The sequence below is a fragment of the Pezoporus flaviventris genome, unplaced genomic scaffold (assembly GCF_033815535.1).
Source record: "Pezoporus flaviventris isolate CSIRO_AGI_PZ_B2104156 unplaced genomic scaffold, CSIRO_AGI_Pfla_v1 ptg000044l, whole genome shotgun sequence".
Classification (NCBI taxonomy): Eukaryota; Metazoa; Chordata; class Aves; order Psittaciformes; family Psittacidae; genus Pezoporus; species Pezoporus flaviventris.
In genome coordinates, this window is record NW_026892592.1 from 1,163,862 (window position 1) to 1,176,564 (window position 12,703).

Genomic DNA, 12,703 nt, shown 5'->3' on the forward strand with positions numbered 1-12,703 from the left:
GGAGGCCGGGGCGGTCGAGGAGAGGAAGGAGGCGGCTGCCGAGCAGAGGGAGAAGGCGGCGGAGGAGCCGAGCCCCGCGGAGGAGCCGAACCCCGCGGAGGAGCCGAGCCCCGCGACGGCCGAGAGCATTTCCCGGAAGGCGCCCGCCGAGCCCCAGGAGGATGCAGGAGACCACGCAGCATTTCCCAGCAAGGCAGAGGAGGAAGAGCTGGACTCAGGAAAAGAGAAGCCGGTGGTGGGAGAGCCGGCAAGCACAGCAGCTACACCAGCCCCAGTGACAAGCACAGCAGCATCGTTTGAGAGTTCTGAAGGCTCTGAATGGCCTTTGGGTATCCTTGGGACCTGCCTGCTGATTGTGATGGGGATCAGCATGTTGGCACACACACAGGCTGTGTTCTACCCACAACCATTTTGTCTGATCTCAAAAGTTAAGCAGAGTCAGGTTTGGGTCTTGTCTGGGGTTAGACGACGATATAGGGGGACCAAGAGGTTTTCCCCAAGGCTGGACAGTCATGAGTGGCAGGGCATGTGGGACAGTATGAGCAAGTATCTAGTCCACTGGGCCCCTCCAGTGCTTTGGAAGCATTGGAGATGGAAGGCAGCTGTATGGAGTCCCCAGCAACAAGCTGCAGAAACTGCTGAAGGGGACAGTGAATTATTTTGAGCCTGGTGGGCCCATGGCACTTCAGGCCATCAGGGCAGAGATGCAACATAGAGATGGACTCATGATCGAGGGGTGGACTTAGCAATGGACACTATTGCTCTGGTTATTCACAAGTGTGAACACTGCACACAGTCTCTCCTGCTCTAGAAGAATGGTACAAGAGATGGAGACTGACATCATGGACCAGATGGACTCAGCAGCTTTATAGGGACTGGTCCATGCACTAAGATAAGAGTATATTGAAAATGTGGGATCTGAGCATGACGTGAATGGTATGGAATAAGGGGTGGATAATGTCCTGGGTTCAGCAGTAGCAGTCATGTTTCTTCTTCTTGGTAGCTGGAGCAGTGCTGTGTTTTGACTTTCGTCCTGGGAACAGAACTGATAGAGATGTTTTGGTTTGGCCAAGGACTTTGTGAGGCTCATGCTCTGCCAGGGAGGAGGGGAAGCCGGGAGGAAGCAGAGACAGGACACCTGACCCAAACTGACCAAAGAGGTATTCCATACCACAGCACGTCATGCCCAGGATGTAACTGGGAGTGAGCTGGAAGGGCTGGGAGACGGCAGGGTTGGAGGAGGTATCGGTCGGAGCTTGGTCGGGCTTGGGGGGCGAGTTATCGGTCAGCGGGTGGTGAGGTGTTGTATTCTGTTCCCTTGTAATTTCCTTTATCATTATTATCATTGGTGGTAGCAGTAGTGATTTGTGTTATACCTTAGTTACTAAACTGTTCTTATCTCAACCTGTGGGAGTTGCATTCTTTTGATTCTCCTCTCCGTCCCTCCGAGAGCAGGGGGAGGGCAAGAAAGGGGGGGAAGTGAGCGAACGAATTACCTGACTGGGTTTAAACCACGACAACCCTGACATCCTTTTTCTCTGTAGACATCTAGAAGATCTGTCCACATATATTGTTTCACCTTCTGGGAGGGCCTGTTCCATTAAATCCTCCCTAATCTTGGTCTGGTATTGTATAACTTCTAAACAGTTATGGGTTAAACCTTCTTTTGGCTCCCCATATAAGAACTGAGCAGGGTTTCGGCTTTTGTCCACCATTAATGTGAAATCATTGTTATTAATTAATATTGCTTCATACAAATAAAAGGGTGTGTCCAGTGAGGGTCCAGCAAGCCCTCAGTCCCATCTGTCAGCATGTCTGCTCCCACTTGTCTGCCTGCCCCAGCGCTCATCCCATGCTCAAACACAGAAGCTGCTCAAGCTCCCCTCCTTTCCCCCTTGGTTTTCCTTTTTTTTTTTTTTCCTCACAGTTGCTCACCCTGCTCTGCAGGGGCTACAGATGCCTGCCTCTACAACAGCACTTCTGCTTTAACCCTTTCTTAACTCTGAATGTGAATCTGCTGCTTGTTGCCAGTGACAGCAATCTCTTCCTCCTTATCAAAATCAGATAGGACAGATGCAGAAGGTGCTTCCCTCAGAGGTACCTGTGATACATAATTTTCCAACCTATCTTCCAGATTACTTTGGTGTTTTTTTTCTGTTTTTTGTTTTTTGTTTTTAACTTTAAACATCTTTCCCCAATATCGCAGGCTGAACAACATCTCTCCAGCTTAGATTTCTGTTTTTCCCTATCCTTTTCCAAAGCCAAAATTAAGGAATCTGGCAGAGCTACATTAATAAACACAGGAGCTATATTAATTTCGTATTCTGTCTGTCATGCCGGGGGTCTTCTTAAAGTGAAAAACATATCTGCATACATCATTTCATCCCATTTTTCTTGTCGCTTTAAGAACATCAATTGTAACAATGTATTATAGTTCAAAAGTTCCTTGAAGGGCCACTTTTCCTCATCTTCCAATTTCTATAAAGGCCACCGTTGATTACAATATTTGATCAGAGTTTTCTTATTCACCCTTCCTCCTGGTGGCACCCTTATATCTTTCCAATGAGCTAAAATGCAACCTAATGGGCTCTTTCTGAGAATTCCCCCACTCTGTTGTCCTCCCATTGTAATCCTTTAAAGACATATGATAAGGTTAGCCCTACAACAGCAATATCTTTCCCAGAGTAAAAGGTATAAAGGAGTGCTGCACCCACAACGGATACACCTTAATTCCAAACAGTTCTGTAAATAAACCTCTTGTCTCCCACCAAAAGAGATAATATATTTCAAAGAAGCAGGACACTTAGCTCAGATATACAGACTACAGTGATGACAGATAAGGCAAGGGCTAGTTCGAGTCCCACGCCAGGGAGCTTGAACACTACTTTGAGAGTTAACCCCTATATTGCTCTTCTGGTTCTTTAGTTCTCCCAAATTTCCACAAATTACTCGTACTAATTCGCCCAAACATTCATCCAGTCCCAATCGGACCAATTTCCTGGGCAATTAACACACCAAAAATCCTGACCAAATTCCCCCCACACTTTATCCTCACAAGCAAAACATTCAAAGACAAAAATTGGTTTACACACAACACTACTACAACACTACGGACACCAAAACTCAACAATAGGTCCAATTTCAAAGGACATATATGCTTCATCTGTCTCCAGCCGCTCTCCTCGCGGAGAACACAGAACCGCAGATCAGGACTCCACACTGGTTTCATAGCTATGCCATGTCTCACACAAAACATTCATTCACACAAGGGCCCATCTCTCAATCACCCACTTCACACAGAATGTCCTCTAAGCCAATAATTGGTAACACATAAATCTTAAACCATTGTTTACCTGCCAAAGGTTAGTAAAGCAGTTAGTACAGTTACCCCTGTACCAAACAAACCCTTGGGGTGAGCACCCGAGCTCTTAACCTCTCGTAGGACGTCTCCTTACAACTTATAGGTATCCCCTTTACCTGATATTCCCCAGGAGGTAGAGCCCCTGACACCCCTAGTCTTGTATCTCCTCCTGTTGAATTTCTTTATCTTGTCCTTTCCTTTTGGACCTGAACCATATTCCCTGTTAGCTAACATAAGCCCTAGTGGACTGTCTGGGGCTATTTCCGATGGTAGTTCCCTGCTCCCTTTCTTTCCCAGGACTCGGCTTACCTGCCCCTTGTCTCATACTTATACCCTGGGGGGTCTTTCAGTTTTACTTCAGTTACTCGTTCACTTTGTCTCTTCACTGGCCAATTCCCTTGCAGGAGATTGGAACCGCAGTTAGAAAGACTCCACACTCACTTCACAGATCCAGGCTACCTGGTTGTGTCTCATTCACACACCGATCACCCCCATATTCCTGCCTAACCAAACAATACTTACAGTCCGCTTTCTTGTCTGGGTCTTCATGCACATGAATTACAGGTGACTGCAGTTTCCCTGGGAGCCCTTCCCCGCTTTTGCTTTATGAGTCCCCTTCTTTACCCAGGATATAACCTGCAATCGCTGATGACACCAGAAGAAACCAAGCAAACTGACAAAATCGGCAGGGCGTGCCTTTTTCTCGAATTCCCCTAGGCCCACGGAAGCATGGCAGGCTATCCTGGACAAGCTCCCATTTATGAAATTCGAGCTCACTCCTCTAATCCAGATAACAGGGCTTTATTGAGGGACAAAGTCAATAAAGCAAAAGCAACAGCACTGGGCACATGACTGTAGCCAGAGGCACACTGATTAGCATTTGTTACAGGTTTATATACTTTCACTATTGCATTAGCCATATACATATTCATAATTCCCATGTATAGGTGGGGAATATTATAACTAGCTCCAGGAACTTATTATCATAAGTCTCCTCCTCTTGGCGCCTGCACACTGCTCTCCAGTGATTGTGGGCAGGGGTCTTGAGGATGAAGTAAGCAGTCATCCTTGTTATAAATGTGGCTCAAATAAACTGACAAGAGCCAGACCAATGAATCAAATCGGTTTATTGAGCAAGCGACAGCAAGCAAAACAGCGCTGGGCGGCCGGGGCGTCTCTGCTCCGCCAACGGCGCACAACCCACTTCCCCAAAGTCACTGGTTTTATACTCTTCTTCAGCCGGTATGAGTGTCACTTCCTGGCGTACTCTGTGTCTGTGTGACCTGTTGATAAGGGGTCTCATTCTGCCTCCCGGTGGGTGTGGGGAGGAAGGCTCCAGCCTGTTGATAAGGAGTCGCATTCTGTCTCCCGGTGGGTGTGGGGAGGAAGGCTCCTTATCGTCTTCCCCATACATCGTTTACTTTAACGGATACCTGTGGTCTATAAGCAAAATGTCGAAGTGTCATAATTTGGGATGGTCTTGGGCAGTCTGGTGGTCATACATAAAATTTTCAGGATGGTAAAGAATTCTTGGTATTTTCATTACTTGGATACAAAAATCTGAGGAATCATTAAACAATTCTAGCGACAGGCAAGGTATTACACCTATGTCTGAGCAAACCCACTTGGTGTTTTTGGCTGGTAATAACCACTTAGCTGTTTTTATCTGTTTAGCAGCAGTTGTATTAACTTCACATAGATGTTCTTGATGTTTTGGAATTTTTCCTACACATCTGCCCTTTCCAGTGACCTGAGTCAATGTTATCCCTTGATTTTCCTTTCCCCATGTACATTCTGCTGGGTTAGAACCATTTACACCCCTAGCCTTTGTAGTAACTCCCAATGCTTCATAAAAAGGAGGCTTTATCCCATAACACAGCCAGCAATGTTCAGTTAGGTTGGGATTGGTGGCATTTAACAACTGGTAACTAGCTTCCATTAATTTCCAAAGAAAGTTGTCTCCATTACTGTCCTTAGGATTTTGAGTGTCATTTAATACGAGAATCATTGAGTTGTTGGAAATTATTGTGTCATTGTTAACCCCCACTTCGTCTATTTTAGGAATTTCCTCTGATGGTTTTTCTGCTAACACGTTGTTAGGTCCTACGGGTTTAGGATCTTGTGGGATTGGTTCCTTCTTTATTAAAATGAGGCCCCCTCTATCGGCTCCTGGTTCCTTATATCGTACCCCCCAAGTTTTCCCCATTATCCACCCTTGGTCGAAAGGGTTCGTTATATTAATCATAAGATGCCGACAGTTTCCCGGGGATACTATTCCTCCACTCCAATCTCATTTCGGAGGGGTACATCCATAAGGCCCTCATTGTACCCTTAAAAACCTGTCTGGATTTCCAGGGACCCAATCTGAGGCCATTGTTTTTCATTCCCAGTAGGCACAATAATGTAAGCGGCGAGGAGAAGCAGACAGGCCAACCCAATATGGGTGATAAGCTACTTCTACTTTATTTGTGACGCAGTTCACACATATATAGGAGTGGTATTCAGCCACTCCTTCTTGGCACAACAGTATTGGTTAGCCCCCCACAGCTTCCTCCACATTCTCCTCCCGTGTCCGGTCTCCGGCTACCTGTGGGGGCCACCCCCTGCCTTGCTTGCACAGTCCTTCAGAACTCTATGGTCCTGCTCTTAGAGTCATTCTGCAACAATTCCCCCCTTTTTCTTTGTGCAAGCAAGGCATTATGGGTTATTCTGTTCACTTGTTTTATCACACAACTATAAACAAGTATAATAGCTACTATGATTAACCTAATCAATGATACATAAGTGCAACACTTTAAACAGCAGTGTTTGACTCAACCTGTAATGCCCCGTGAAGACAACCATCTAGTTATTCTTAGGATATTGCTCGTTTACTATTGCTGGGTAAGCTGAGCCAGGGTTCTCAGCTGTGCGTGCATCAAATTAGCATAATCAGAGAGACTCATACAACACATTCCATCAAACTCTTCACATCCATGTCCCTGTTCCAACAACAAAAGGTTCTGCAGTGATGCATGTCTTACAGATTTGGCATATTATGATTGGATACATGTTTTGAAGACCCTTAGTGACTAACATACAATTGGTTAAACACAGGTGTGAGAACTCAACCTTGAAAGCTTGCCAACAGTCCACAGTTCTCATTAACTTGGTGAATTCCAGCCTCTTACCTTGCTTGCTTAAGCTTCTTTGGGCCTCCCATGGCCTTGCTGTATCTTTCAGGACTATTCAAAGTTTATGTACCAATTATGCATTCTCCTGTGAGAACACTGTCTCCACATCTTCCCCCTTTATGTTTTATATATGGTTTGAGTGGCCCTACTTGAGCAGGGGATCTGGGCTAGATTATATTTCCAACATATGCCAACTAGAGGCTGCCTGGGCCTGCCCCTTTTTTCTGCTGTATGGCTCTCTGATAACAGGCTGTATAGCTCTCTGATCCTTCACATCAAGGTCTGGCATGGCATGTGTCCCCACCGCTCCACGCCTGCTGGGTTGCAGCCAACAGCGGAGCTAAAGGTTCTTCTTGGTGGCAAACACAGAGGCCAACCCAGTCTTGCCCTTGATTGTGGTAGCAGGCCTTTGGTCAGCCTCAGTCCTTGCACCTTGTTGTCAATGCACAGTTTCACCTGCTTCATCCAGTAACAAGTCGCTACTACAGCAAGGCACACACAAATTTACATTAGCAGAGTAACTATTACAGGGTGCAGCAGCATGTTGAAGATGCTGATGGCAGTGAAGGACTAGCCAAAGAAATTTCTTACCAGTGGAATTCTCCCCCCCTCTTAATTTGTTCCATCACCTGCTTTATAACACTACCATTCAGGATGTTACTTTTCAGTTGCCCCCAAGTGATGTTTTGCAGTTATTTGTTCTTTCTCTTCCTCTATCTCATTCTGCTTGGGGTAATCACGGTCAGCTCCTGTAGCTGAGGCATCAGGTTTATCCATTCGTCTGTCCAGCTCATGGCAAGGCTTGACAAACTTTGCAGGCAGTCACCATGGACCTGTAGGCAGGAGGACACAAATATACCCCCTCCCCCAGGTTATCAGTTCTTCAGTTCTTGAGAAGTAGACAGGTTAAGTGCAGCATCATTACTCTCTCTCCCCCCCTCTTTTTTTTTTTTTTTTTTTTTGTCCCTGCAAAAGCCATCATTACTCCCACTACAGTCCCACGTACAGAATGTGGCACAAGGACCCTGTGGAGACTAACAGCAAACCCGCTCCGAGAAGCATCATTGCAGTGCGATGTGGCAGGCTCAACCTTAGCGGGCGTACCCGCAGAGGCTCTGCCTCCCCCACATCGTATGAGGCTTGGGCTTTTATACTGACCAAAATGCACACTCATTCCGACACAGGTGGCCAGCCTGTGCTGGAAGAAGTGGTCAGCAGTATCTACAGAGGTCTCCAAGGGTTGATAGAAACCTGGACATACTTATATTTACCAACTTCTAGTACATGAGTATCACAGAGAAACTGTATGGGCTCCCCCTGTCAATTGCAAGAAAAAATCATAACATATACAGCTTGACTATAAGAGGATTTTAACGCATACGTGGTCACTGTTTGTCAGGCCTCCTTAACTATTTTGAGATCAAGAGCTTCCCACTCTTTAGCCCCCTGCTGTGTAGTAAACACAGGATATGCAAAGATGCCCATTGCAGAAAATTCCCCAGTAATGATCACATATTTGGTTACCCATTGTTACAACTGAGCGTCTCCAGTGAGTCTGAGCAGACCGACCCGGGAGACAAAGAGTCAGGGTCTGGTAGCAAAGGATATAAATCTGGATCTGATTCAGGGGATTCGGGGGCTGATCCTGCGCCGAACTCAGGGTCTCCGTTGCTCGCAGCTGTGTCTTTCTTATCAGATGTCTCTCGTTCGGTATGTAGCCATCTGCAGACCTGGCTCCTCCGTGACTGAGTTAAAAATTTTTTCACTCTAGGGCATAGTGGGTTGGAAAGGCTCGCAGTTCCTTTAAATCTCTCACTAGGGCATGATCCCTATTTTCTACGGCGTGCTTCAAAATGGTGCCCCAATCGATCCGGCGCCAAGGCACCACCCTCTTTCTTTCAGCTTCCTCGACATTTATCATACGTATACCTTCTAATATACTTTCTCTGTCCTTTTCAAAGTCCCTACTTTCCGAACTGGGGTGTTGGGGGAGCAGGGGGTTACACCTCCTCCGCGGTACCTTCTGATGGAGGGGGAGAAAAGGAAGGGGGGGGGGGTGGGGGGGAGGGGAAACCCTGTCCTCCCGCGAGTTGGGGGGAACGAGTTGTAATCTTCCCCCGGTTTCAACCGACCGGGGACGTCTGTTCCTAGTTTCTCTGTTGCTACCGCGGCAGTTTTATTTTCCGCCTTGTAACTTTTTATACAGTTTATTACTTCTCTCCGTGGTTTACCGAGTTTCTTAGCTGTTTTATTATCATTAAGCATTGAGTCAAATAGTTCTTCACCAAACTTTCGGCACTCACTCTCCTCAAAAACTGTATTAGGATCTACGAAAATCCCTTAGCCTTCCCTACAGCCACTAGACCTGCTAGCTGCTTTAGAGTCTCAGGCTCAATTCCCCGCTTTTATAAAAAGCACTGTAAAAAGTTCAGGGCTTAGTTCCCCGCTTTTATAAAAAGCACTGTAATAAGTCCAGAGCTACCTCTCGGTCCATTTTCATGGCCAGCCTTTGCCCGATCGTCTTCTTCTGGGTCGTCCTGTAACCTCGGTCTCCGGATCGGCCTCCCGACGCAGCAGTGTCTGGTTCGCCCCAGCGGCGGACTCCTTTCGATTAGTCCAAGCACCCGGGTCCGTCACGCCACCGCAGCAGCATTGCCCGCACTTCCCGGCCGCTGCTGCCGGCGCCGCTCACTCGCCGTTCCGGGTCCCCGTTACCCGGGTCCCTGTATCCGGGTCCCCATCGACCGGGGCCCTGTATCCGGGTCCCCGTTAGTCGGGGCCCTGTATCCAGGTCCCCGTCGACCAGGGCCGTGTATCCAGGTCCCCGTTAAACCGGGGCCCTGTATCCGGGTCCCCGCTAGTCGGGGCCCTGTATCCCGGGTCCCTGCATGGTGGGGGCCTGTATCCTGGGTCCCCGCTAGTTGGAGCCCTGTAATCTGGGTCCCCAGTGACCGGGGCCCTGTATCCGGGTCCCCGCTAGTCGGGGCCCTGTAATCCGGGTCCCCGCTAGTCGGGGCCCAGTAATCCGGCTCCCCAGCGACCAGGGCCCTGTAGTCCGTGTCCCCGTTCGGGCGCCATTTATAAGCGGCGAGGAGAAGCAGACAGGCCAACCCAATATGGGTGATAAGCAACTTCTACTTTATTTGTGATGCACTTCACACATATATAGGAGTGGTATTCAGGCACTTCTTGGCACAACAGTATTGGTTAGCCCCCCACAGCTTCCTCCACATTCTCCTCCCATGTCCGGTCTCCGGCTACCTGTGGGGGCCACCCCCTGCCTTGCTTGGACAGTCCTCCAGAACTCTACGGTCCTGCTCTTAGAGTCATTCTGCAACACAATAATATTCCCTGGGGTGTCGTGGTTTAAAACCAGGCAGAGGGCTCATTCACTCACTTCCCCCCTTCTTTCCTTCCCCCTACTCCCGGAGGGACGGAGAGGAGAATCGAAAAGAATGCAACTCCCGCAGGTTGAGATAAGAACAGTTCAGTAACTAGGGTATAACACAAATCACTATTGCTACCACCAATAATAACAATGATAAAGGAAATAACAAGGGAAGAGAATACAACACCTCACCACCAGCCGACCGATAACTCCCCCCCCCAGCCCAACCAAGCTCTGACCGATACCTCCTCCAACCCCGCAGTCTCCCAGCCCTTCCGGCTAACTCCCAGTTACCTCCTGGGCATGACGTGCTGTGGTATGGAATGCCTCTTTGGTCAGTTTGGGTCAGGTGTCCTGTCTCTGCTTCCTCCCGGCTTCCCCTCCTCCCTGGCAGAACATGAGGCTCACAAAGTCCTTGGCCAAACCAAAACATCGCTATCAGCTCTGTTCCCAGGCCGAAAGTCAAAACACAGCACTGCACCAGCTACCAAGAAGGAGAAACATGACTGCTACTGCTGAACCCAGGACATGGGGTAATTGCAATATCCTTTTCCTGGATTCGAGCTTGGGCAGAGGTAAAATCCCATACGATCTAAGCGCAGGTTTATAGGTGCTATTTGACAGAGGCTAGCAGTGAAAGTGGGCCCTCCTTATGTGATTATAGTTTGGACTATTCGTTGATCTGCCCATCTGTACAAGGCCCACTTGAAAGGTTGATGGACGTATCCTTTTACCGGGATTAATGTCCATCCCCATATCCAATAGATGATCCAGAAAATTGGTGGGTTACCTCCTCTCATAAATCCGGATTTCTAGTCCTTCCCTCGAAATTTGGTAGGGGTCTTACTACCCACCTGGCCCATCCACTTAATTTGCGCCTCTTTCCACCCTAAACTTTTGGTGGCTATGGTCCCTCTATATCCCCACCTTAGTACGCCTCTGCCTCCATCGCCTACTCCATTGCCTGGAGCAGCGAGGTCATTTTTCTTCTTGGCAGCAGTCGCAGTCTTCAGGGGCTCCGCCATAGTTGAATCCTAATATCCTTGAGGGCAGAGTTTAGGGCTCTCGGGTATATGTTCCCCTTGTTCCAATCGTCTCCCCTTTTGGATATAGGTAGCTGCCCTTAAAGGCACTTATGAGCCCACCAATTTTCTGATTCTCAATAATCAATTTTTATTCCTGATTTTCCTTTTTTCCACCCAAATCGAATTTTGCAAATTTCAATTGTTCGATCTCAATCCTCTTCTCGCACATCCCAGATTTCTGGGATTAGGCGTGACCTTCCGCAAACTAATTTTAAAATTTCTGGCTCAAAATGTAGCTTATCTGGGTATTCTTTTTCACACCAACAACAAATATTGCATCTACTAGGGGAGGAACAAAGCCACCTCTGGTGACAACTTTCACATTTAATTAGGACCCAAGCAGTGTGTATTCCCTGATTAGATCGAAAGATTCGGACCTTTCCACAGATGCAGGGTATTATGGAAGTTCTTTCAATATGCAATCTTTCCACAGGTGGTTGCTCCCAATTCAAAGTTACTACCCTTCCTGCAGAAGTTCTATATATTCCTTCTAACAGGACCCGTCTGTCAAATCTAAGTATATAATGTCTTATGGTGTTTATAAACTCCCATGATTCAAGCCCAAACCATTGATTAGTGGGGTTCCTCACAACGTCTCTGGACCTTCCCGCAGCCACGTTTTAATTATATTTTATGTCCCTTTCTTTAAGGTGATCTTAAGGTCCCCCAGGTTGGCTGGTCACTTTCCACTGTATATCTTGAATCGGTCCCTTGACGCATGTCGCATGGGTCCATCCACGTTTGGCCATACGAATTGCTGTTTCTGTGGTGAGTAAAACAAGAAATGGTCCCTCCCATCGAGGAGTTAAAGGTGCCTCTTTGTTTTAGGGGCTGATAGTGATAGTATGCCGTTTACTCTCTCGGGGTCTAATTTCTTTGTTCCTTTGCTTAGTCTATGACCCAGGTATTTTAATTCTTCCTCAACAAATTGCACTTTTGACTTTGATACCTTCAATCCCTGTAGGCTCAAGAAATTTAATAATTTAATGCTCTCCTGTAGGACTTTCTCCTCACTTTTCCCAGCTAAAAGTAAATCATCTACATATTGAACCAGTGTGACACCCTCACTTAACTCATATCCTTTTAAAATTTGTTCCAAGGCTTGTCCGAATAAGTTCAGAGATTCTGTGAACCCCTGAGGCAGAACTGTCCACTGTAATTGTTGTTTTCTATGGGTATCCGGGTTCTCCCATTCAAAGGCAAAGTAGTCTCTGCAATCTTCTCTCAGAGGACATGCCCAAAAGGCATCCTTAAGATCTATTACACTGTACCACTGCTCATCAGGACCTAATTGACTTAAAAGAGTGTGAGGATTTGCCACTACAGGGAATCTAGCTACTGTTCTCTTATTGATTTCTCGTAGATCATGCACTAACCTGTATTTTCCATCTGCTTTCCCTATGGGCAGGATGGGAGTGTTAAAGGGAGACATACAAGGTTCCAGTAATCCTTTTTCAAGTAACCTCTGGATTTCGGGTTTCAAACCCTGCCTCGCTTCTCTAGACAAAGGGTATCGGTTTATCCTTACTGGTATTTCTGGGTTCCTTATCATGACTGAAAATGGTTTGATATACAATTTGCCTACTGTTTCCGGGGTATACCATACTTCAGGCTTTATCTTTTCTTCATCTGTTACTCGCAGTGGGCACAATTTAATCTTCAATGTTTCATCCTTTACCTCTAAACTAATCCCTAG